The sequence below is a fragment of the Sciurus carolinensis genome, chromosome 7 (assembly GCF_902686445.1).
Source record: "Sciurus carolinensis chromosome 7, mSciCar1.2, whole genome shotgun sequence".
NCBI lineage: Eukaryota > Metazoa > Chordata > Mammalia > Rodentia > Sciuridae > Sciurus > Sciurus carolinensis.
Genome location: NC_062219.1, coordinates 145,404,259 through 145,431,267, shown reverse-complemented (window position 1 = coordinate 145,431,267; position 27,009 = coordinate 145,404,259). Strand labels below are relative to the sequence as shown.

Genomic DNA, 27,009 nt, shown 5'->3' with positions numbered 1-27,009 from the left:
CTAATTTGATTTTTCTAAAGTATAATGAAAATTTGGTGGGCTGAGGCTGAGAAGTCATGCTTCATATTTACCTAAGTAGATCTCAGATTTTTGCCTCATTGACAGAATAGCCAGGAGGACATAAGTTGACATTAAAAATGGATCTCCACTGGGTGTGTAGGAACACGCCTGTCATCCCAGCAGTTCCCGAGACTGAGGCAGGGAAGATCACAAGTTCAAAGCCAGACTCAGCAAAAGCGAGCAACTCAGTGAGATCCTCTCTCTAAATAAAATACAAAATAGGGCTGGGGGTGTGGCTCAGTGGTTGAGTGCCCCTGAGTTCAATCCCTGGTACCTACACACCCCAAAAAAGAGAAGTTCCATAGTCTCTTGCTATTTAACCTTTTATCATTCAAATCTTTTCTCTCAGAACTCAGATGCCAGATTTAGTCAGATACATCTGTTGCTCTTGGAATCTCAATTGTTGTTTTCTGCAACTCAGGAACCAAGTAGACTTCTCCTTTTCAGAGTCACTGTCTGAACACTCACTATCAGAACTTAGCAATCAAATAAATTTAGATAATGAGGGATACATTTCCCTTCTTCCTGCTTATTAGAAACACTCTTATTGTAGAAAATTAGGAAAGTACAGAAAAGAGTAGAGATTACAAAAGTGACTCATTGTCAGAGGAGTAATCGTGAATGCCAATTTCGTGGTAATGGTTTATGTCAGGGAGCAAGAAGTACCTTTGCTTGGTCTCTGTATCTCCTCATCTCCCTTCTCAGAAACATTCATGATCTAGAGTGATTTAAAAAAAAAAAAAAAGGTTGATCAATAGCTCCAAATGTCAGTGTGGATGCCAGTTATGACTGGTCAGTAGATTTTGTGTGCACAGAGATTTTTCTCATTGCTAGTGCTTAAATCTGGATGAGGTCACTGAGCCCTCTCTTGGTGGCCAGCTTCCTGTTGATCTTCTCAGGCACAGAAAGAGAGTCTACTAGTATGGTTTATCGAGGTGACATCTGTAGCCGTAGGATCTGTGAAAACATGGGATCAGTCATTCACAGTGACTCATCTCCCTACCAATAGATGGGGATGAAAATGTATCATCAAAATTCAGCTTGAAATCTAAGAATAAAGTCAGAAATGAAAATGATGCAGAATTGATGGCACCCATCAGTGCTCAGAGACTCACCCCCACCACTGCCTGGTGTCCAGCTGAGGGAGTGGGCAAAGCCAAGCCAGACGCGGTGGATTAACTCCAAGGCTTCCTTCTGCAACTCTGCCATGGTCACTCCCCCCACCCCCCCGCACATATTTTCTCTAAATGAGCTTCTTCAGTTTCACCTGCACTGCTTCTCGGGGATGCAGGATGCTTCTCGAGGAAAGAAGCAGGAAACAGAATCTGATCGAATGCTCAGTGATGTACCGGGGATGCAAAGACAGTTCGCAGTCCAGTCGTCTGCTCGCTTCCAGCCGTCTGGCCTCAGATGCTCATACAGGCGAGGACTCCCTCCAAAGCAACAGTTTGCAAATGTGTCCCTCATCTGGCCTTCTGCAAAATGGCATCGGCTCTGGGTGTTGCTGCATTCCTACTAAGAATCAGGCCACTATTGAGCATCTATAAAAGGATGAGGAAACGGCGCCTTTCTGAACATATCAAATCCGGGCAATGAGGCAGAAAGCACCTATGTGTCAAGGGCAACTTCCTTCAGCTGGAGGCAGCATAGCTCGAGGTGGAAAGAGGACTTGGCTTCAGCTCCTCCTTGTGTCCTTTTGCAGTTGAAGGACTGAGCAGTGAGACCTGGTGGCCTGGTTAGGGTAACTGGAACTTTCCAGAAGACATTGTGGGTGACTTTCCTGTTCATGGTACCTGTTTCTCATGCAGCTCTGAGCACCCTCCCTGCACTGTTCCCGTGTGCTCAGGGCAGCTTGCTGGCTTCACAGACAGGGAAATAGAAGCCCAGAGAGAGAGAGAGATGACTGACCTAAAGGACAGGGGAACCGGTCATCCCACCTAGAGCAGAAGCTCATTTTAACTTCTATAAATCCCCCAGTGGAACACAACTGAGATTTAATTTAGTTTGTAAATCTTGGCAAACTGAATGCCGTGTGTTTGTGTAGACTTGCACCATTTAAAAGGCTCTTGCAATTTAGATCTTGCATGTAATTTGCTACATTAGCTTTGGGCAAAAACATTTGCTTTTGGGTCCTTTGTGGTTTTAGTTCCTTCTCAGCACTGACCTGGCATGGTAGAGAGCAGTACCCTGGAGCCCAGCAGTGGGTGGGACGGTCAGGAGCCGTCCATGCAACCAGTTTTCTTAGGAATGGTAGCTTTTCAGACTGCAGGAGCTCATACAAGATTTTTCTGGTTTAGTTTGTTTGTTTATGTATTTTGGATATTACACTGTTGTGATTAGGAAACTGAAACAGATCAGACCAAGCTTTTAAAATTTGAATTAAGACTTGGAAAAAATTTTCTCCTGATTCATTCAATTCAGTTAGAGTATCACTTGGATGTATTTTGTTCAAAGTTACACTCACACTCTTGGAAATTGTCCCAACACTTCAAAGTTTGGCTGTCTTTGAGGTGAACTGACCTAGGATGGGTTTTTCCAATCAAGAATGTAGCTGCTTTTTGGAGTCTCTAAAAGGTTAAATCATGCAGCTTTGGAGAATGGATTGCCTTGTATTTGAATCTAATCCCTGGGTATTCTTTTGTGATAATAAGAAAGAGGCAGACATTATGCTTCCATTTTATGAGAGGGACAACAGAGACACAGAAAAGGAAGTATAGCATTTTCTTCCTATCTGTGGTTTCAGTTATCTATAGTCAGCTGCAGTCAGAAAATATTAAATGGAAAATTCTGGAAATAAAAAAACTTTTTTTTTTTGACACTGGGATTTGATCCCAGGGCCTTGTGCTCTACCATTGAACAATATCCTCAGTTGTTTTTCTTTGTATTTGTTTTGAGACAAGTTCTTGCTAATTTGCCCAGGTTAGTCTCAAACTTGCTATCCTATTGCTTCAGCCTTTTAAGAATCTGGGATTACAGGTATGCACCACCATACCTGAACAGTCCATCAGTTTCAAATTGTGCATTGTTCTGAGTAGCATGGCAAAAATCTCAAGCCATTTGACTTCATCCTTTCTGGTGCATGAATTATCCTTTTGTTCAGTGTGTCCACACTGTATAAGTTACCTGCCCATTAATCGCCAAGTAGCCATCTCAGTTATCAGATCCAATGTTGTGGTATAATAGTACTTGTGTCAAAGTAACCTTCATTTTACTTAATTGTGGCCCCAAAACACGAGGGTAGTGATGCTTGCAATTCAGATACACCAAAGAGAAGCTGTATAATGCTTCCATTAAGTGCTGAAAGAACAGTGAAATGTTTTGAGAAATAGCAAGATCACAGTCATATAGCTTTTATTACAGAATATTGTCCTGATGACTCTATTTTATTATTAGCTATTGCTATTGATCTCATTATGCCTAATGTATAAATTAAAATTGATCATGAATATGTATATAAAGGGAAAAGTATAGGGTACGTAGGGTTTGGTACTATTTATGCTTTCAGGCACTCACTGGGGTCTCCTGAGGATATAGGAGGATGATTGTAACTGGTTGAGTCATAGGGAAAATCTCAAAGTGCTATCTGAGTGTTCTGGGATAGTCTATGAAGATAAATGACTTATGAGGATAAATCCTGCAACTGCAGCCATATTTGACAGTTGCCTTTCAGTCTCTGTTGACTCTCTCTCTCTCTCTCTCTCTCTCTCTCTCTCTCTCTCTCTCTCTCTCTCTCTCATTTTAGTACATTGTGAAACTCCTTTCTTCCTATTCCTGCACCATGGCCAACATCCCAGTTGAATCTTCAGTCCCGTGATGATGCCATTCAGGAGGACTTCGTTGGGACGTCCTCATGGACGGTGAGTCTTGGTGCCCATTTCACGCAGCATGTCTAGTTTACGTGTCATCCATCACTATCAAGATATACCATAGTGTGCATGTCATAACGACTACATAAACAGCCTTTAATTTTACAGTGCCATGTCTTTGATCATGAGCATCTCGCCAAGAAGCTCGGAGAGATCAGCAAGAGTGAGGATTGAGGGCAGAGCGATCACATCGCTCCTCTCCTGCTCCCTCCAGGCGGGACAGTAGCTCGCTGAGTGAAGTGGTTGGTAAAGTTGTCCACACAACTGGACAGTTTCCCTTTCTCCTCATCCCCACTGTGCATGCCCCTCCGTCTCTCTCTCTCCTCTTCCCTGGGTGGATGTAGTGGAATTGGTAGGAGTTCAGTCTGCTCTCATTTTGCCGTTTGTTGCACTGATGCTGGTTCCAAGTCATGAGGGTCATTGTGAAATATAAAAAAAAGAAAAGGGAAGGAAAAAGGGAAGCTTGTTGCCTTTTAGTACTCAGGACCAGAACAGTGCACTGATGAACTTCATGTTTTTGTTGGAAAGATCAATGTATTATTGGAAAGCGAGTTCTTGTTCATGCTAAACTGGTAGTTTACAGTGGACGTTACATTTTCTAGGCCTGTGAGATCCAAGTCCTTTTAGAGAAGCAGGACTGCTTCCAGTCTGTGTGCGTTGCACCAGGAAATCACCAGCCAGGAGCAAGTGTTTGCAAAGCACCTAGGGGAGAATTCTGGAACTCACATAAAAGAGCCTTCCTTACCAAGGTCTTTCCATCTCAACCCCATTTTATCTGGGCATTTGTTGGGAGATTTCCTTTTCATTACTCCAAAGCAGCAGTACTTCACCAGAAGATTGGATGGCAGCCGCTGGGGTTAAGAACGTCAAAGAAATCAGAGAGCAGGAGGAATCCACTCTGGAAAACTCATCTCTGAAGCTAGCGCCAAGGCCACCTGGTTGGCTAGTTGTCTGTTTGCTCTCAGATCCTTTTCTCATTTTTCCTGCTGTTTTATAGTGCACAGCGATGACCAAATAGACCACAGCAATACCCAGGCGACCTTGCCAAGTGTTTCCTAGCTAGGTTGGCCAGTGAGTCATTGAAAAGCAGCTGAGAGAGAGCTCAAGGTATTTCTCCCTCTAGTTTTCTGCGTGAGGGTAACTGAGTCTCAGCTGTGCTTCCAGCTCTTGCGGTGCAATCCATCCTCCTGGGAATCCCAGCCCTGGGTACTAGTAATATTACCTGCTCGTTTTATTCCCTCACTTAGAAGGGGCAGAGGCTTCTTACCATTGCTAATCTCTGGCCTGGTTTACAGTCTCACTTGGGTTTATACAACTAAAACTTCGTGTATATTCATGGTGTAAAACATGTTTTGAAGTATGTATACATTCTGGACTGTCCAAATCAAGCTAATTCACATATGCATGACCTCGCATACTTATCGATTTTTTAAAGCTCTTCTAACACTTTTGTGGTGGGTCCCCATATTAAATCTGCCTCTACTGAGCTACCTGATGTGGACCATGTTCTGCTCTTGTTCTTGTTTGTTTCTGCTATATGCTGATGGATGCCCTTCATGCTCCAGGCTCTGTTTCAGGATCTTGTACCTGGCCTGGCGGGTTTGACCCTGGGCTTCCCTTAGATTTAACCAGCCTGTGCTCTTCACATACACCTTCCTGTTGATTTATGGTTTTCCACATTGATGCAGGGGCCCTACCGTTCTATCTGCTATGCCACGGTGGCTTTGATGCCATCTCTGGAGGTGTGCTGCTTTGTCTGTGGCATGAGACATGGTATTTTAGAACCAGAAGAGTCCTTAGGTATTTGACTCAGCTTTCCAGAAGGACAAGGATTCTCATACACAGGATGGGTGTTTTAGTCAGCCTTTTCACTTTTTTAGTCAACTGTGACTAAATGACCCAACCAGCACCATTATAGAGGAGGAAAAGTTTATTTAAAGGTTTCAGAGGTCTCCATCCATAGATAGCCAGCTCCATTCCTTGGGGCTTGAGGTGAGGCAGAACATCAGGTGGAAGAGTGTGGCAGAGGGAAGCAGCTCACATGTTGATCAGGAAACAGAGAGACTCTATTCACCAGATAAAATATATACCCCAAAGCCATGGCCCAATTCCCACCTCCTCCAGCCACACCCCACCACTTCAATTACCACTCACTTAATCCCTTCAGGGATTAATCCACTGATTGGGTTAAGGCTATAACCCAGTCATTTCTACTCTAAAGTTTCTTGCATTGTCTCACTTGTGAGCTTTTGGGGGACACTTCACACCCTACCCATAACATTCTGCCCCCGGCCCCCAAAAGCTCACATTCAACTGACAATGCAAAACACATTTAGTCCATCCTCAAAAGTCATCACAGTCTCAATCGTTTCAAGATTGCTCCAAGTTCAAGTCCAAAATCTTCTCTGAGGCTCAAGGCAATCTTGCACTGTGAGCTCCTGTGAAATTCAGTGTAATTTACAAGTATCCAGTATATGTATAAAATGGTACAGAGTAAACATTTCCATTCACAAAATTAGAGGCATAGAAAGAAGGGATGGGACCAAAGCAAGACTGAGATCCAGCTGGGCAAGCAAGTCCTACAGCTCCATGTCTGGCATGTGGGACACTTGGCCTCATGGTGTCCTCTCCAGAGGGCTGTGTATCTTCTCCCCTGTGGCCTTTTTTGCTGCAGCTCAAGTGGACTTCCTGTTGGCTGGTCTCTGATTGATTCCTGCAGCTTTCCTAGAATGATGTCCCATGTTACTGGCATGTCTAAATTTTGGGGGTCTCGCTGCAGCCTCAGATTCCTCCTCATATCTCCACACTTTGACTTCTCAGCGGGTGCCCACAGGAACTCCAACCCTGCTGTACTTTGCCTGGCCTACCAGGTCTTCCTTTGAAATCTTGGTGGAAGCCTCTATGATCCCCTAACTCCAGTGTCTTGTAATCCTGCAGAACCAGTACCATGTGGTTGACACCAGGGTCTGCTGCCATCTTGAGCAGCAGTCAAGCCTCCAGGACCCTGGCTGCAGAAGCCTCGAGGGTCTGGGTGGCTGATCACATTGAATAAACTTCCTAGGCCCCCTTGTGCAAGAAGGGTGCCCCACTGATCTCTTCTCAAGAGAATTTTCACCTTTACTTCCTTGAACTGGAGATGGGTGTGGTCTTGCCAGCTCCTGAGTTGACCTCAAGCCATCTTTCTCATTGTCTCTAGGCAAAGTCTTTAGCATTTCTTTAGTGGCAGTAATGTCTTTATCAATCACAACTTCCTTAGCCCTAGTTTTACTCTGACCTTTCAAGTTCACTTTTACCAAATCTTTTTCTACTCTGCTTTTTTCTCCTGATTATCACAATAAACTTGGATTAAAGCTACCAGAAATATCCATGCCACTGCCTGAATGCTATGCTGCCTAGACATTACTTCTGCCAGATTAAGAAGTCCTTTGCTTCTAAAATCAGTCTCACAGAAAGTCTCAGGACATGGGCAAAATGAAGACAACTTCTCACCCAGAACATAACACAAATGGCTTCTACTCCAAATTCCAATAGAGTTCTTTTCTGAACCCTCTTGAGCCCTGTCTTCACTGACCATGGTCCTATTGGCATTCTGGTCTTCTGAGCTCCCACCAGAATTGGCCTTTAATCTCCACTTACAACAATCTAAAGCATTTCCAGCTTGTACTGCCACACATCTCGAAATTCCTCCCACCAATTCCAAAAAGCTCCAAATGCTTATTAACCACATGGTCAGGTTTATCACAGCAATGACCCCACTCTTGATACCAATTTCTGTTTCAGTCATATTTTTCACTGATGTGACTAAATGCTCTGACCAGCACAATTTTAGAGTAGGAAAAATTTGCTTAAGGGCCCACAGTTTTAGAGGTCTCCATCCATAGGCAGCCAGTTACATTCCTCAGGGCTTGAGGTGAGGCAGAACATCATGGTGGAAGAGTGTGGCAGAAGGAAGCAGCTCACATGATGATCAGAAAGCAATGAGAGTCCACTCCCCAGATACATATACCCCAAAGCCATGTCCCAATTCCCACCTCCTCCAGTCACACCCTACCACTTTAATTATCACTCACTTTATCCCTTCAGGGATTAGTTCACTGATTGGGTTAAGGCTATAACCCAATCACTTCTCCTCCAAACTTTCTTGCATTGTCTCACTTGTGAGATTTGGGGGATACCTCACATCCAAACCATAACAATGGGTAATGACTTCCCCTAAGTTGCTAAGTCAATGGCCAGGAGGGAGGACAGAAGAGAAGTTTTACTTTTATGTCTTGATAAACACTGTGTCACCTTATTTACTGGAACACATGATAGGATTGGAGAAATGAAGACTGAAATATTGATTACCCAGTGACCCTCCCCATTGCTGGTCTTTGTAAGCAGACATTTTGCACCAACTGGACAGAAATATTAATTAATGAATTCAACTCATGTTTATTGATTGTTACTAAAGACAGATTTGATGCTGAATGCTTTGGGAAGGACACATGTGAATAGAAAGTGACCCACATCCTCAAGGCCCTCTCTGCAGGACGGAATGTGACACACATACCAGTGATTTGTGCATGTGCCACGTGTGTTATACTCAAGATAGAAGGCTGGGAGCTCGATGATAGGGGTGCAGGTAAGGTGATATTTACATGTGAAGGAGAGAGAGGTGCTTCTGCCTGGGCAGAATTAGAGAAAGCTCCATGGCACAGGTAGTATTTAAATGCACCGCAAAGCACAGATATTCGTCCTTGTGTAGCAGGTGAGAAAGGAGTGATCAAAAGCAAGAAGGAGACAGTTGAGCTGATTGCCTGTCAGTAGTGAGAATGATGACATCATAGCTCACCGTTGCTGGGCTCCTACCACGCACCCAAGCCTTGTGCTCAATGTTTAGGTGCTTAGTTTCAATCTATTGATGAGTATTGTCATTTCTGTCTTGCAGTTGGAAACACCTGGGGCTCAGAGAAATGAAATAATTCTCCAAAGTCCTTCAGTCAGCAAATAGTGGAGTGGGGAGTTCACATAGTTCTGAGTCCACGTAGACTGTTAACCTCTTAAAGCCAAATGAATAGGCTGTGCAGAAAGGTAAGGGACTGCCTTAAAAAAAAAGACCTTAGGAAAAATGAAGAGACCCAGATGTCTGAAAAAAATTACTGTTACCACATCCTTACTAGAGTAGAGAGCAAGAAACTTTTTCCATTCGACGTCTGTCAGTACATTTTTTTTAGCATACCTCTCAATATAACAAAATAAAGATAAAATTAAAATATTTTAGAAACTTAATTTTTATTTTGATAACTTAAATCATTTTGCGTTCACAAAAATAGAGACTTTTATATGTTTGTCATTGAGTTTAGTCAAATTTTGTCAGTTGGGACCCGTCAGCGACATGACTTGGAGCATAGAAACTGCAGACATTTGCTTTCAAGTTCTGTGTGATTTTCTTTTGATGTCTCCCTAGTCAGGACAATTTCATAGCATCACTAGCTAATATCTGAGGTCATATAGATACCAGATTCAAAGTCCATCATTAGTGATCATGAATATAAACCTTTACTATAAGTTTTAAGAAAATAACTTTGAGGACTTTTTATTTGTTGCCTTTTGAAAGTGAAAACTTCATTTTTTTAACCTTTGAATGAGAGCGATACAAAGCTTATCTAAGTGTGAGAGGTGTCAGGTCTGCCATTCACCAATCTTTTGCTTGGTTTTTATACTTATAGTTTTTACAACAGTTGGTTTCCTTTTGTGAATCTTTTACCATTTTTGAATGTTTTGAGGGTTAACGTAGATAAGATTGCATTATGTAATGCATACAGCCACTTAACTAGGCATAAGAATAAAAGTCCTTTAAGGGTGAGGATAGACTTTGCTCTCGACTCTGTTCTGGAATGCTCTTATGTTGTTCAACAAACCCCACCTAAATACTGCAGATTGGTAGGAAACTCTAAGTTAATTTGGATATAAAACATGGGTTAAGCTTAATAAATTAATTAAAAAAAATAAAAACACATCATAAGAGCCGAGTGGCTAAAATTCCTGAAGGCTTCTATTATATTGGATGATCAAAACTGTACACCAGGCCCATTTTTTTCGTATGACTTAAGCTACTGGAGAAATGTATGAAAGAAGGAAGGGACAAAAATATTCTGATATTGTCATTTCTGCTTGAAAAAATCTAAGATGTGATTCATAATCTCAAAAAAAAAAATTCCCCCAGAGCTTCTTTGGGTATGGTTGGCTAAATGTTGTTCTGAAAGGGAGGCACATTTCATTTGTATAAATATTCATCTTTTCTATATATTAGGGTTGAAGAACTCAAACATTTACAGGAAATTAAATCCCTATTTTCATTAAAACTCCCCAGCCTAGAATCCTTACAGTAGATAGCCCTGACATTTAAATTGGAATCCACTCCTTTCCTCATTTTGTTGACCAAAGTAATACTGGGAAAATATGGGAATTATCTGTTTACCAAAGTGATACCTATCTCCATCCAAGTATGCTAAACCAAACTCCAAAGCCTCATGGCTGAAATATCCACCTCCTGTTAAGGCCACCGGGTTCAATTCCTGCTGGGATAGTAGTTTTTTCAATTAAATTTCCATTAACTTTTTGCCTCTGTGTCATTAGATGCTAATTCTACGTGCTGCCAAGATGAAAGAGTAAAAGGAAATATCTGATTCATGCATCATGTTGCTGACAAGTGAACGTGACGATGACAACTTCTTAATGTGGGAGATAGGCAAGCCAGTGAGGGGACAGGTCTTTTAGACCAGCAGTGGCCACGGCTGAGGAGCAGCTGCAGCTGCAGCAGGAAGGCAATTTGGAAGATAGTGATCACACAGGGGAGGTGCTCAGGATGCTAAGCCCTGGGATGTGGGGAAGGATGCAGGAAGGATGCGGGGCAGGATGGAGGAAGGATGGAGGAAAGATGCAGGAGGGATGCAGGGAAGGATGGAAGAAGGATGCAGAAAGGATGAAGGAAGGATGGAGGAAGGATGGAGGAAGGATGGAGGAAAGATGCAGGAAGAATGAAGGAAGGATGAAGGAAGGATGTAGGAGGGATGCAGGAAGGATGGAGGAAGAATGGAGGAAGGATGAAGGAAGGATGCAGGAGGGATGCAGGAAGGATGGAGGAAGAATGGAGGAAGGATGGATGAAGGATGCAGGAGGGATGCAGGAAGGATGGAGGAAGAATGGAGGAAGGATGGAGGAGGGATGCAGGAGGGATGCAGGAAGGATGGAGGAGGTATGGAGGAAGGATGGATGAAGGATGCAGGAGGGATGCAGGAAGGATGGAGGAAGGATGAAGGAAGGATGTATGAAGGATGTATGAAGGATGGAGGAAGGATGTGGGAAGGATGCAGGAAGGATGCAGGAGGGATGCAGGAAGGATGTATGAAGGATGCAAGAAAGATGCAGGAGGGATGGAGGAAGCAGGAAGGATGCAGGAGGGATACAGGAAGGATGGAGGAAGGATGCAGGAAGGATGGAGGAGGGATGCAGGAGTGATGGAGGAGGGATGCAGGAGGGATGCAGGAGAGATGGAGGAGGGATGCAGGAGGGATGCAGGAGGGATGCAGGAGGGATGCAGGAGAGATGGAGGAGGGATGCAGGAGGGATGCAGGAGAGATGGAGGAGGGATGCAGGAGGGATGCAGGAGGGATGCAGGAGGGATGCAGGAGTGATGGAGGAGGGATGCAGGAGGGATGCAGGAGGGATGCAGGAGAGATGGAGGAGGGATGCAGGAGGGATGCAGGAGAGATGGAGGAGGGATGCAGAAGGGATGCAGGAGGGATGCAGGAGGGATGCAGGAGAGATGGAGGAGGGATGCAGGAGGGATGCAGGAGGGATGCAGGAGGGATGCAGGAGAGATGGAGGAGGGATGCAGAAGGGATGCAGGAGGGATGCAGGAGGGATGCAGGAGAGATGGAGGAGGGATGCAGGAGGGATGCAGGAGAGATGGAGGAGGGATGCAGGAGGGATGCAGGAGAGATGGAGGAGGGATGCAGGAGGGATGCAGGAGAGATGGAGGAGGGATGCAGAAGGGATGCAGGAGGGATGCAGGAGAGATGGGGGAAGGATGGAACACCGAGGAGGGGTACCTGAACGGCACAGTGCTTGGTGGGGGGAGATAAGGAGGGGTTGCCTCTTTGGAACAAGCTGCTATGAATGGGGAAAGACAAGACAGTGTCACTAAGGGAAAGAAGAGAATGGGAAGCGTAGATGGAGCTTGGTCCATGCATACATTCATAGATGAGCTAAAGCTCAATCAGCAACATTCAAACCTCCAGAAGAGCGAGAAGCCAAGAGGTACTGTGCTTGGCAGCATTTCTTTCTGTGACCAAAATACCTGACAAGCACGACTGAGGGGAGGAGAAATTTATGTTGGCTCATGGTTTCAGAGGTTCTGTCCTTGCTTGGCCAATTCCATTGCTTTGGGCCTGGGGTGAAGTGGAACCTCATGGCTGAAGAGTGTGGCAGAGGAAAACTGCTCAGCTCATGGAGGGTCAGGAAGGAGAGAGAGAGGGGTCTGGGGAGGGGATCGCAAGGAAGAGGAACCCTTCCAGACCATGTCTCACCTGCCTACAGTTACCACCTTGTCAGTCCATTCAAATTAGGTGAGGTGATTGGGTGTTAGCTCCCATATTATAGTCATTTCACCTCTGCATCTTTCTGCATTAACATGGGGACTTTAGGGGGATACCTCACATCCAAACCATAACAGGCACTAAAAAGCAGTTCATGCATTGGAGCAGAAATGGTAAGAAATGAAGACCTGGAGAAGCTGGGGCCACGTGTTAGTCAGCTTTCCAGTACTTTAACAAAATACTTTGGATAATTAAAAATAGGACAGGTTTATTGTGGCTCACAGTTTTGGAGGTTTCAGTTCATAGTCAGTTGCCCCTGTTGCTTTGGGGCCTGTGGAGAGGCAGCACATCAAGGCAGGAGTGCATGGAGAAAGAAGCCTGTTCACCACGTCAGCAGGAAACAAAGAGAGACAGGAAGAGACTGGGGTCCCACAATCACCTTTGAAGGCTTTCCTCCAGTGTCCTAAGACCTCCCACTAGATCCCCCCCGAAAAGCTCTGCCACTTCCAATAGCACTGCAGGCTGAGGACTAAGCCTCTAAGGCAGGGACCTTTGAAGGGCATTTAAGATCCAAACTCCAGCAGGGTACAAGTTTTGTAAGTAGGGAAAGGAGAAAAAGGCAAAAAAGAACCAAATGGAATTCAAAACCTGTGTTTGGCAATTGATTGTGTGGAGAGACCTTGATAACTGATGCCCAAGAAGGCTGGGAAGGCGTGGAAGAGGTATCCTCATTCTCCAAGTTCTCACAAAAGCACCCTGGGGTGTGGCTCTGTGGCTGAGCCGCTGCCTAGCACGTGTGAGGCCCTGGGTTCAATGTCCCATACCAAAAAAAAAAAAAAAAAAAAAAAAAAAAAAAAAAAAGAAAAGAAAAGAAAACAAAAAGATTTTAGAGTTTCATGACATAAATCTTAACCAAATGAGCATTGACACAGAACTTTTCTTTTCTTTTTTTTTTTTAATACAGGCAAAAGAGATTAAGGAGAACTTAGTCACTAGGGCTCATTTGGGCCATTTAAGGACTTTTGAAATGAAATTTAAAAACCATTTCATGTTTTATTTGAAAATACAAAGTTGAACATGAGCAGTTGCACAAGTACCTTTTTACCGATGTGCACACACATGCATAGTCTGTCTGTATGTAAAAAATAGAATTGACTTTTAAAGGCCCATAATAAAGCCTGATACCTATTGAGGGCACACTGTCTGCTGCATTGCTTAAACCTTGTCTCGTTGCTGTTTTAAGCACTGAATATCTCAGTTATTCACTATACTTACTGTATTAGGGTTAGTATCAGATGGAAAGTGAGGCACAGAAGTTCAAGTTCAGGTTCTTACTGTCAGTAAGTGGTCCAGCTAGGTTTGGTAACCAGGCATCCCAAGGCCAGGACCTGTGTTTGTAAACATGATTGTGTAACAGCAGTGAATAATGCTAAAATTACATCTGAATAGGTTTGATTTTCCTATTTGAGTACAGTTTTGCCTGATGTTCTGAGCATATTTACTTCAAAATAAAATACTAGAGTCCAAATTGAAATAAATAAGGAGACTAATTTGTTTCGGGGGAACTATTCTTTATTTTATTGATGGAGAGAAACCACATTACTTCTTAGAAGGATGCAAAACATCAATTTAAAATAAATTGACTGACCTCAGCAAAGTTTATCTTTGATTCTTGACCTTAGTTAGTGACCAGCTGTGGCCATGTGCCTGTCTGTGGTGTCCTGAGTCTCCTTTGCCGAGAGCCTCATTGACTTCTGTCTGTGCACCGCACAGTTTGAGGGTGCCTGGTACCTTCCATCTACACAGTTTTGCTTTAGCTTCTCCCATGTGGGTGCTGACACCACTGAGTAGCCTGTTCCAGCTAAACTGTTGTGTTGGTTTGCAATGCATTTAGTCCCAAGTAACAGAAAATCCAGCTCACAGGGCTGAAACAAATAAGGTTTTATTTTTCTCCTGAAGAGAGAAGTCTGGAGTGAGCAGCCGTGGTATTGGTTTAGCTGCCTGACATTGTCAGAGTTGGAGGCTCTGCAGAGCTGTGGCAGATGCAGCTCCAAATGATCAGGCAGGCCAAACCGGGAGGAAGCTGCGGCCCCGCCATGTCTGTCTCCTTCACAGGAAGGCAGATCTGGAGAGACCCAGAGTCCTGCCTTGAGCCCCACCCAGCAGGGACTGGGCCAGATCTGCTGGGCTCTGGCTGTAAAGCAAGTTGGGAGTGTATTTGGGTAGCAAAGGAGAAGGAAGTCAGACATGGGTGTGAAATAACTCATCTGCAACATTTGCTCTGGCATCTCAGTGAACCTTCTATTAATTTAAGAAATAGTCTGAATTACAGAATCGTGCAATACATAAATAACCTTTAAGCTTCTGCTATACATGAAATTTCACTATATTGCTTATTTTTATCTTATAACCTTTTAAAAATTTTTACAGACTGCATTTTGATTCATTGTACACAAATGGGGTTGAAATTGAATTTAATCTCTTACACAGTTAGCCCTACATTTTTATCTTATTTTATTTTAGATTTAATCCCTTAAAACATTTAACCCTAAAATTTATTTTATTTATTCTTACTCTCATGAGGAAGTAACTTTTTTAAAAAGTAAGGGTAAACTTCAACTTAGATTCCATCCAAATGGTCTTAATTTCCAAAATGTTGGATTCCCAATGAGTGAGATTTTTACTCCAATTGTTTGATTAATATTTACTTCTGCATCTATGTTCTCTTGGATGAGATTCACAGAGCAGAACTCAAATAAAATGACCTTTTTCATGGAACTAATAAAAAATTAGCATTAGCTATTATATTTTTACTCACTAGCTTGCTTTCTTGGAAATACAAGACATTTCAAGCAAAATTATGCAGTCTAATAGCTAATAGGAAAATTCACACATATGGGTGTTGTTTCTACAAAAGCTCAATCTGTAAAATAAGAGGAAATGTTAAAATAAGTTGTGAAAAAGAAACAATAATTTTTAAGAAAATAATGAAGAGGGTCTATACGCTTAGTGATTGATAGTGGACTTTTCTTTTGGAGATGTTTTTATCACATATTTATCATCTATCCAGGGACAGTTTGAGAGTGAAGTGAGTGCTATTAATAATTAGGATTGAGGATGAGAGGCACAGACAGTCACGATTTCAGGCAACACAGCATGGGGAGTCATCCTAATTGGACTTGGGTTTGAACCCAGGCTCAGAAATTATGGATTTGATAATTATGGGTAACTTGCATGATTTGTATCATGTTTTCCTGATATGTCTGATTTTCATATAGGCTTGTATTATATGTGTATTTTGAAAAAAGTCAATAAAGATTTTTAAAAGAACGGACAATGTGGGATTCGCACTTACAAATATTCTGAAACTGAAAACCGTTTTGTTTTCATCAATGCTAACATTTTCTGCAGCAATCTGCCAATCAATGGCAATTTTAGCACTTGGTTTTTTTAGCTCGTTTTTAGCCACTCATTCAATTTGAAAAGTGCTTATTAAAAGCATATCATAACCAGATATTACTGTGCCTTTTAATCCATAACATGGTGCCATAAAGCAACTAAAGTAAGTCTTTTTTTTTTTTTTTTTTTTTTTTAGCTAGGGTCTCACTAAATTGCCCAGAAGTTGCAAACCTTCTGCCTCAGTCTCCCAAGGATCTGGAATTCCAGGCATGTGCCATCATGCTTGGCTAAAGTAAATATTCTTAATCTAATTTTTTAAACTTCCCTTTGCAAGAGTAAATGACCTGCCCACAGTCTCATGCTTGAATTCAAACCCAAGTCCAATATGTTCTCCCTTCCTGTAAACTTGGTTGAATACTATTATTTATCGAAGAGCACCTTTAGTTTTTGAAATATTTGTTTAAAACGTGCCACATTCTGAAGTGTGTTTTAAAATTGCATTTCAGAGCTAACTTTATTTTCATAGGAATGTTTCTCTAATTTTATAATTGCATCAGTGGGAAGATGCTTGCTTTAGTACCCATGCTGTGGGAGAGAGGTAAGGATTATAAGCCCAGGACCCGAAGACAGATAAAATGTTAGCAATGCCAAACGCTTCTGTTACCAATATTAGATACTCGAAGTAAAAAAGCATCTCTATTTCTAAAGGATGTCCAAAACCTCTGAACTTTGCCATGGTACAGCTTACTATAACGTAGATGTGAAGTAAGACAGGAGACACCCCATCCTACAACAGGGATTTAGTTCATTACCCAAGCCCTAGAGGTATTGCTATAAGCAACCTAACTTACGAAGAAAGCACAACATGAAAATTTATGGTGAAACTTTCGTGTCATTTATATAGATGTGAAGTTAATATTTAAAAAAAAATTCAGGTCAATGGATCCAGTACTGAAATTAAGAAATAAATAGCATCTGTTTAACCACGTACAGCAATATTGCACAACAGTTCGGGACAGGAAGCAAAGACGAATTATGCTGATAGGCTGTGAAGTGGCAACATTATTTGTGCCTTTTCTTTTAGCCATCCGTCTTGCCTTTACCCATTCCTTTTAAATGATCCCACTGAAAAATGCAAAAGAGCTTCATCCATTCATTTTCTTTATGGGCCCTTAAAATAAAACCCAGAACTATAATTTGCTAATCATGTTTCATCACTCATGTGGATCACATGCACAGAGTTAGGTTGGTGAAATCACAAAGCATCAGCTCGTTCCATGAAGAAGGCCTGCTTTCGCAATGGAAGCATGTGTTGATCAAGAACCATTCACAGCATCGCAGATCCCATACAGAGAGGTAGCTCCCAGGAGAGGTTTATTTTTATTCTGTCGTGGCTCTCCATTTTCTATGACCGTGATGAAGATCACTGATCTAGATGTTCACTACAGTGGACACCCCATTTTATCCAGGGGGTTGGATAAACCACAGCCCTTCCTTTTATGGTGGTTCCAATTCTAATGGAAAACATCTCTGTTGGTGACTTCAGCAATGGACCAACTGACTGGGAACATGCCACTCTGGACATGTGACAGATCCGTGAAAATGTATTTGATATCACCAAAAATCCATTATTTTATTCAGAAGAGTATGTGATATAAGCCAATATATTTTGATAAATTTCTCAAAATACAAAAGGTATTTCTTTTAATTTCTCAACATTCTCAAGAGGAGGTAGGTATTATTCTCTGTGTGTTATAAAGGAGGACACTAAGACCCAAAGTTGCCCGTTAAGTGATACGACTAATAAACAGCTAAACTAAGTTCGGTCCCATGTCACCGGCTTTCAAGTTCATTGTTGTTTTCTTTAGACCACAGTGCTATTTCTCAGTAGCTGGACACACATAAGAATGTCTCATGGATGAATGAAAGACTCAAAGGCAGTCAGCAGATGCAAGCCCAAGGCAGTTAGCAGACATGAAGATTTGGATCACTTGCAGTGTGTGTCTCCTTTCAGAATTCCTGTGAAAAGTGTGAATTTGGGGGGTAGCTTGTTCAAACTGTTTCTGCCTAAGGTTTCTTGTTGGTCCTTTCCCAGTTATCTACCAATTTCCTGGTGTACTAGACTTCTTTACTTTCATCGTGGCATGGAAGATTTATTTTTTAAATAGAGACATTTACAGAATACATATTTTAGATCCTAACTTTTGTGTAGACAAACATAAGTTGGGTTGGTTCAAAGTCCCTTTGTTATATCTTCTTTAATGTCCCCTTCTTCTTCCTCCTATGACCTTCTTTCTCATACAGAGTCATGACCCTTATAATAGTGTTTTGGTCAACAATGGCCTGTTCATATGACAGTGGTTCCATAAGATTATATTGCTTAGAGACATTGTAGCCATCTTCATTTGTTTAAGTACACTCTATAATGTCTGTGCAGTGATGAAATTGTCTTTCTCAGAACATATCCCTGATGTTAAATGACATGTATCTGGAGGAGTAGAGAATGTCGCATGAAGGAAAACATGACGTATGAGCCTCTCAGAACTGTGATTAAACACCTGAGTTAGTCAGCTTTAAAGGAGGAGGGTTTATTGATCTTGGCTCACAGTTTTGGAGGTTTCAGTCTATGGTGGCTTGGCCCCATTGCCTTTGGGCCTGTGGTGAGGTAGCACATCATGGCAGGAACTTGTGGGGGAGGAAGATATTAAGCTCATGGCAGCCAAGAAGCAAGGAGAGATACACAGAGGGGCCAGGGTACCAGTACCTCCTCAAGGGCACGTCCCCAGCAGCCTGACTTCCTTCTACCAGGCCCACCGCCTCCCAACAGCACCAAGCTGAGGACCAGGCCTTTAACATACAGGCTCTGGGGGGCATGCTGGATCCAAGCCACAGCACCCGAGCACCTCCTGATGACCAGCCCTTCCTGGAACATCCCTGGTGCAGCATCAGATTCTCTCCCACAGCACCTGGGTTTGTGCCTCACCCCTGTTCCTTCTTGGTTAAGTCACCTGGGCTACCGCACTTCATCTCCCTAAGCTTTCCTGAAAAATCATTTGCCTGGTCCATGTCATGTGAGAATAAGTTGGGATAGTGCAGATGAGAGCAGCCTGCTGATCACAAAGTGGTCTACAGAGCTCAGCTGCTGGGTGTCTGCCCCTCCCTCCCGTGTGGCTGGTTTATCCTGTGGGTACCCGCTCCCCACTGAATTGCTTGAGACGGAGATGAAGTCATATTTGGACCTGAAACTGTACAAGGGGTTCTAACTTCAGCAATAGTGGAATTCTTGCTCTGCATGGCCTAGACTCTCTTCTAGGTCCCCACAGCCTTTAGAATCTCCCTTCCTGGTAGAACTTATGCCATGGTATTGTGAATATTTGGTTACATATCTGTTCTCCCTCCTTAAGAACAAGGAGCCAATGTCTACAGCCACAGTACTTGACTGATATTTGCACTCAGTAGGCCTTTGGTAAATGCATAATAATAATAGGTAAAATTTACTGAGCATTTAGTACATGCCATTGCTTTAAACGCCTTGTGTATTCCAATCCATTTACTCCTCATATCAATAAAATCATCCTTATTTTGTTGATGAGGAAACTTGGGTTTAGGGACATTAAGTGCCTGACCAAGGTCACAAGGCTGTAAGTGACAGCCTGGGTGTCAGGATGTGAAGCTGGGTCTTTTGACTTAAGAAAGCACTTCGCCATGACCCTCGGCTCCCTTGAAGACATTAGCAATCACCGTAGAAAATCTGGACAATGAAGGAAAACAGCTAAGAGAAAAGTATCATTTCCTTCATTATTTTACATATGCACATAATTCTGCCACCTAGAGATAACTACACTCGGAATTTTCCTCATTCTGTGGGTGGCACTTTGTATGGCAGAGTTTATACTGTAAATGAATTTGTAGCTATTTTTTACTTTTAGCATATCATAATCATTTTTAATGACAAAAATATCCTTACATGAATGGGTGGATTATTATTTACCCAAACAACCTCCCATAATTGGGCACTGTATTTTTCCTTCCAGTTTTAAGCGATTCTGTAATTAACATTTTTGTGCATAAATCTTTCGTGCATATTATATTTCTGTGTGGTTCACAGAGAGGATATTATTGATGTTTTTGATACAGGGAGCCAAACTGCTGTCTGCAAAGATGGTCCTGATTCACACCTCCAGCAGCAGGGTCTGAGCAAGCCGCAGATTGGGAGTGTTTGAAAGCAGGCCTAGGGACTCTGCCTGGGGAGAAGGAGGCGGACCGGAAGTTGGGAGTTAGGCAACGCTGGCCTTGAACGCCCTGATCTTTACCAGCTTAGAAGTGGAACGAAACAAAAGCTGCCCACAGCCGAGGTGGAGTCTGCTGTCTCTGGCTGCACAGCCACTGGGGCCAAGTTTGGACTTGCTCCCATCTTGCCAGGTGTGGTGAGTCATAGGCCTTAGCTCATCAGCAGGATAACGCAGCTTCCGTCTGACCAAAGAAGAGTTCGGCACCTTCCTGAGACAACTCGACCCATCAAGAAGATAGTCTCAATTTGTCTCTCCCATGTGTGTGTGATGTGTTTTGTGTGTTGTGTGTGATGCAGGGGTGTGGGTGTGCATGTTGTGTTGTGTGTGTGTGATGCATGAGTGTGTGTGTTGTGTGTGTTGTGTGTTGTGTATGTGTGTGTGTGTGTGCTGTGTGTGGTGGCTGTGGTAGCTTGGAGGGAGACTGTAAGTTTGCAAACAGTCGCCATTAAGAAGGAATCAACTGATCAAAGGAATTGACTTTGCCATCTTCCCGGGTTTCCGAGCTGTCTTTGTCGCTGTGGCACTCTGCGAGGGCCCCATGCTGTGGCCTCTTCATTACTAGCTGGGAGGCTGTCTCTAGCCTATGGTGCTCCAGTATATGAATTAAAAATGCATAATTCACCAAGTGTCTAACTTCATATCTTGTAAGACTCCTATTTTAATTATCCAAGAGACACCAAAAGACACTTTCACTCTTCTCTGCCTTTCTCTTGGGTTAGAGTTGTTTTTTTTCTTTCTTTTTGACTTTCTTCATATCCCTGCACACCCACCCCCCCTTCTCTAGCAGTTACGTCTTAACCACCGGCACTCGGTCCAATACATTCAGGCGTTGGTTCCACGTTTATTGTTTGCCTTCACAATGCCTATATTTACCTGTTTATATCTCTTGGCGTTAAAAAAAAAAAAAAACCCAAGTTTAACAAGAAGAACATGAGCTTGCCATCCCAGAGCACAGATCTGGCCATGCCGTGAGGGGCAGCAAGGGAAGCTACAGATTATTTACCGTAACAAAATTACCTCCTTTGACAAAGAGAACAAGAATCCACTGAGAGAGTTGGGAGACAAAGTTCCTTGGGCATGTGAAAACTTTGATTTTAATTAACACCTTGGGTTTCAGAATCAGATAAACCTAAATCGGAGGGCTGGCTCCATTTAATAGTTTATGAACTTGGCAATGTCTTCTCAGTCTCAGTTGCTTCATCTGTGAAATGGGGATAATGACATTAACCCTATAGAGTGGTTGAAGGGATTAAGTGAGATAAATCATATAGATCACTCAGGGCAAGGCTGGCCTGTGTGTTCCATAAATGTTAGCCACAATTATTTTAATCGTTATTTTTTATCATCATCATTATCTATTTGACTCATAGAATTTCTCACTTAACCTATCCTATAGGATGGGAAGAAGTATATATTTTTTATTTCTAAATGTAGCCTCTCTTCGTCTGATAATCTCAACAGATGAAACTGAGGGAAAGTCTTTCCCAGCAACCTGTTAATATTGTGACAAGAATGACACATTTTCTGGATTTCTTCTCCTTTTGTTATCATTTGGGAAGCAACTGTCTCTTTCCATGGCTTGCCCAGAAGTATTTGATTATAGGGTTAACTGATCCCTAAGTGGAGAGGGAAGAACCTGGAGACACCAGAGAAAATATATGTGAAGAAGGAAGCATCTCACACATAAATATGTCTCCAACTTGCAACCGCGTCTTTCAAAACAGCGCTCCGAGCCGGCCCCTGGATGTACCGCTGAGGGCTTGCTGATTGACTTCATCACCACATATCCTCCTCTCCTACGGTGCCTCCTATAAAAACAATAAAATATTAATAACAGAAGGAACTTTCCTGAAGATGCAGCATGTTATGACAAGTATTAGCAGCAATTCTGTAAGATGTAATTTCAGGCACATGTTTTTTTAAAAGCACGCCCCAAATCTATGGCGAGCTTGATTCAAATCGGCTGCTGAGGGCTGATGTGTCTCCTTGAATTTTACCTTTCATTGCTCGAGTTCCCTTGCACAATTTCTCTTCCCTTTCCTCCCATGATCAATTTTCCACTTGCAGAAAGCATCCCATCTCTCACAGGCTGGTTTCTCAGTACCTGGTAAAGCTTCCCATCTTTCTTTTCTATAATTCCAGGAGGTGGTGGTGGGGCCGGGGGCAAGAAGACTTTAAAATCAGCAAGTAACGTTTCTGTGGGTTTTTTAAAAATCCTCTTTAGTTCTTCTGGGTCTCGAATCATTTCAATAACTGTCAACACACCCCTGGGTTTTCTTTTCGTGTAATAAACTGATAGAGGACAGTAAACCCACTTGGGAACCCAGGTTAGGTGTCTGATCTCCACGTGGGCGACCACCTTGCTGGTTTCACCATCACAAGCTCGGGAAACACAGGCCAGTGGCAGGAGGACAGAGTGAAATCGCCTCTTCTGTGAGCCATCCTACTGCAAATGGACCGACTGGGTAGTAACTGTAGGCAGGTGGGGTGTGGCTGGAGGAGGTGGGTCCCCGGATGGGCATGCCCTGGAAGGGTGCATCTGCCCTGTGGCCCCTTCCCCTCTTGCTCTCCCTGCTTCCCAGCCACCATGAAGGCGCAGCTTCCCTCACCACGCCCTTCTGCCATGCTCTTCTGCCTCATCTTGGGCCTGGAGCAAGAGAGTTGCCCCACCATTGACTGAACCTCTGAAATCATGAGCCCAAATAAACTTTTCCTCCTCTAAGTCATCCTGCCTGGTATTTTGCCCAGTGACAAAAAACTAACATGCCATGTAACTCTTAGTGGGTGGTCTCAGCATCTCGGGGACAGTTTCTAAGACCTGTGTGTTAGCTCATTGAATGCGCCCAACACCATGCTGTGGCAGGTGTTATGTGCGTACCTGTGTGCATTTGTTGGTGTGAAATTCATATAATGCAGAGGTTTGAAATGAGCAATTCAGTGACATTCCATAACTTCACGACATTGTGTGACCACTGCTTCTATCTAGTTCTAGAACCTTTTCATCACTGACCCAGAGGAAGCTATGTATGGATTGTATTAGTTTCCTAGGGCTAGTGTAACGAAGTAACAGAAACCGGGTAGCCTAGCAGAAATCTGTTGTCTTGCAATTCCGAGTGCTGAAAGTCTGTAATCAAGGACTCTGCAGGACCCTGCTCCCTCTGTCTTCCCAATTTCCAGTGTGGCCAGCGATCCGAGCCATCCATGGCCTCTAGCTGTGTCGCCCCAATCTCTGCCTCCATCTCTAAATGGGCATATGCACCTTGTCTTCCCTCTGTGATCAAATTTCTCCCTTTTGTTTTTTTTGAAGATATCAGTCATCTTGGATTAGGAAGCACCTTAATGACATAGTTTTGACTTGATTCCCTCTGTAAAACCCTCTTTCCACATTTGGTCACATTCTTGGGTGTTTGGGTCTAGGACTTCCACATATTTTTTCTGGAGAGCATAATTTACCCTAGAACTCTCACTGAGCACTCAGTCCTCTTTCCTGTCCCCCCAGACCATGGGAACCACCAGTCTGCTTCCTGTTGCTATGGATTTACCAACTCTGGACACTTCATACGAATGGAAGCATATAATAGGTGACCTTTTGCATCTCCTTTCTCTGAGCTTTACCTTCTTGGGGTTTATCTATGATACAGAGGGCGCCAGTACTTCATTCCTTTTTATGGTTGGATACTGTTGTCCTTATTTTCTAGATAAAGACATTGGGGTACAGGGAGGTTAAATAGAACGTCTGAGGTCATACAATGAGGATATTTCAGAGATGGAAATGGTGAAGGAGAGCTGGCTGTGGGACAGCCAGAGCAGAAGAGGATGTCCAAGGGCATTTGAAGGACAGTGACTGATCCTCATATTAAGCTGCGCTCCATGCTCTGCAGCCACTTTCTCCATTCTTTGTAAGTCTTCAGATTCTTCCTCACTTTACTATTTTCTATTAAGTGTAGTTGGGGATATAATTCAAGGGGGCATCTGGTGTGGAGATATGAATTTGGGGATGACTGTAAGACACGAGCCCCTGGGCAGCCATGGATTCATGGATGTCTGACTCAGCTCTCTGTTGATGTGTTAGGGAAAGTAGGATTTGGGGGATGACTGGAGGGGAGTTTAGGACTTGAGACAGGCTCACACAGCTTTGTGTCATCTACTCGAGGTCACATAGAAGCTCTCATGTCTTGAAAGTAATCATATCCCCCTCATGACTGAGACCCATTTTATCTCTTTAACCTTCCCATAAACAAGTGGCTACCAAAGTGCTTTGTGTCACAAGAGCCATTGAAGTTGTTCTTATGTCAGATGGGTTCCAAGTTTTTTTTTTCTTTTTTCTTTCTTTCTTTTCTTTAGTACTAAGGATTGAATTTAGGAGTACTTTTCCAGGAACTACATCCCAGCCCTTTTTTATTTTGAAATAGGGTCCTGCTAAATTGCTTAGGCTGGTTTCAAACATGTGATCCTCCTGCCTCAGCCTCCGGAGTTTCTGGGATGACAGGCATGTACCATCATGCCCAGAAATCCAAAGGTTTTAAAACTCTCATGGGCCAAGTTGCCAAGCCAGAAAGATCTGGTCCTCTACAATGCGAATGGATGATTTTGGTGGGCTCCTCTCAGGAGCTGGGGCATACTGCTGGTGTCCTTTGGGCTTCTGTAACAAGCCCCACAGAATTGTGCCTTAAAGCAGCAGAAATACCTTTGCTCACAGTTCTGGACAAGGCGTGGGCAGAGTTGATTCCTTCCGAGGGCTCAGGGGAGAGCATGTCACCTGCACATGACCAGGGACAATGGACTCCTGGTCTAAATTCCTGGTGGGAGAACTAATCCTTTTGTCCCCCTGGCAAAGCAGGGTACAAGCCAGTTGTGTGGTCCCAGCCTCAGCCTGTCTGAGATCACAGAGCCACCAGGACATGGAGTCATTGCCATCAGGGGGAAACATGAGCTGTTCTGAGTTTAGAGCATGTGAAATGCATGCAGGGAACAGGCTGACCCCTCCCACGCGGAGTGTAGACAGATGATCCAAGCTCTGTGCAGTTCTTACCCCAGAGAATGAGTCATCCATTGGACAGCATGCCTCTCTAATCCCTGTACGGTAGCACTCGTATCCATAGATTTATTCAGCCTTGGGTTGAAAATATTGGAAATAAAAATTGTGACTGAATTCAACATGTACAAACTTTTTTTTCTTGCCCTTATTCCCTGAACAACACATCAACTATTTCCATAACATTTACATTGTATTCGTGGAGAGTTAGGGCATACAGGAAGATGTGCTAGGTTATGTGTGAATAGGACGCCATTTTATACTAGGGACTTGGGCATCTGCAGGGGGCGCTAGACCAACCCCCCTCAGATACCCAGGGAGGACTGTATTTACCTTTTGGTGTAGTAATGCTGGATTTTTTCCCCCTTGTTTTCAAAAGCAAACTGCATCTTTTCAGCTGAAAAAGGATGCATGTTTAATGAAAAAATAAGTACTAAATAATCTTTTCTCAAGAGTGTTAATGATGACCGAGAAACTTACGCAAATGCTTGTCCACGTTTGCCATCACTCCAGGGACTGTAGTAACAACAGCTGACCAAGGTAAACCCAGGAGACAAAAATCTATGTAACAGATTAGTAACTATTAGAGAAGAGAAGTGTTCCTGGTGATGATGACTTAACTTGTGCTATTATGTTTCTATATCACTCAGGGAAGTGTGACTTTCCAGGTAGGATGGTTCTCCTCCTCCTTCTCCTCCTTCTTCTAAAACTGGGGATTGAAGCCAGGGATGCTTAACCACTGAGCCAAATCTAGCCCTTTTAAAATAGATTTTATTTTGAGACAGAGTCTCGCTAAGTTACCTAGGGCCTTGCTAAGTTGCTGAGGCTGGCTATGAACTTTCAATCCTCCTGCCTCAGCCTCCTGAGCCGCTGGGATTATAAGTATGTGCCACCATGCCCAGCATCTAAGATAGTTTTGCTTCCACCTTTTTCTACAAGGAAAGCAATAGTTGTTAATGAGAGGGGTCCATTAGCAGAAGAATTTCACGTGTAGTCAGTTGAATGATGCAGTTTTACATCAGTTTCTTCCAAAGAAAGTCAGTACACTTAGTGACGATTTGATTTTTTTTTTTCTCCCTTCAATTCATGAACTCGAAGCAAAGCTTTTGGAAGTTCATTCTGTCGAAGATACAGCATCTAATATTATCGTGATTTATAGCTTCATTTTAAAACAACTCAACCACAGAAATAGCAGAGGTACTGCAGATATAGATTTTGGTGGAGTACAGCAAAACGAAAAAAACTGTTATTACTAAATTAAGAAATCTATGGAACAGAAACGTATTTGGAATTAGACGCGATGCGTTCATAGTTCGTAACTGCATCCAAACAAGCTGTGAGAGTCTCCCAACAAAATAGAAGCTATAGTTGACAGACATAAATATTTCTATTTATACACAGAGAAATTGAAATGCAAAATATTTATGGTGGAGATGAGGCTGAGCTTAAAAAGTGTTGCTGTCTGGCAGAATGTGCCTTTTATCTTTTCTGCACGTTCTTAGATTTTAGAAACGTTTGAACCTTTGAAAGGCTACTTTATGAATCAACCGAAGCACACTATCATATGTATTGGCCTTTATTATTTTTTTTAAAGAATAGACTCCTCTATTTTTTTTTTTTCATTTTATTCAAAATCAGTTGGAAATTCTTAGTCAAGAATTCAAGGTATGGTGAGCCAAAGACTTCAGCTCTTGAAGCTTTCAGGAAAATGTAATTATTGAAAACAGAACTTCTACTTACAAATCCAGAAGAGGAATTTAACAAATTAAACAATT

The 27,009-nt window shown here is 42.9% G+C and overlaps 1 long non-coding RNA gene across 2 annotated transcripts in view; it reads left to right on the top strand.

Moving 5' to 3' along the window:
• Positions 1-27,009, top strand: part of LOC124987947 (uncharacterized) — a 64,082-nt gene that overhangs the window by 25,980 nt on the left and 11,093 nt on the right. For both annotated transcript variants that reach the window (XR_007109321.1, XR_007109322.1), the window contains exon 2: positions 3,803-3,917. This is a non-coding gene — a long non-coding RNA (uncharacterized LOC124987947). The remainder of the gene's footprint in view (positions 1-3,802; positions 3,918-27,009) is intronic.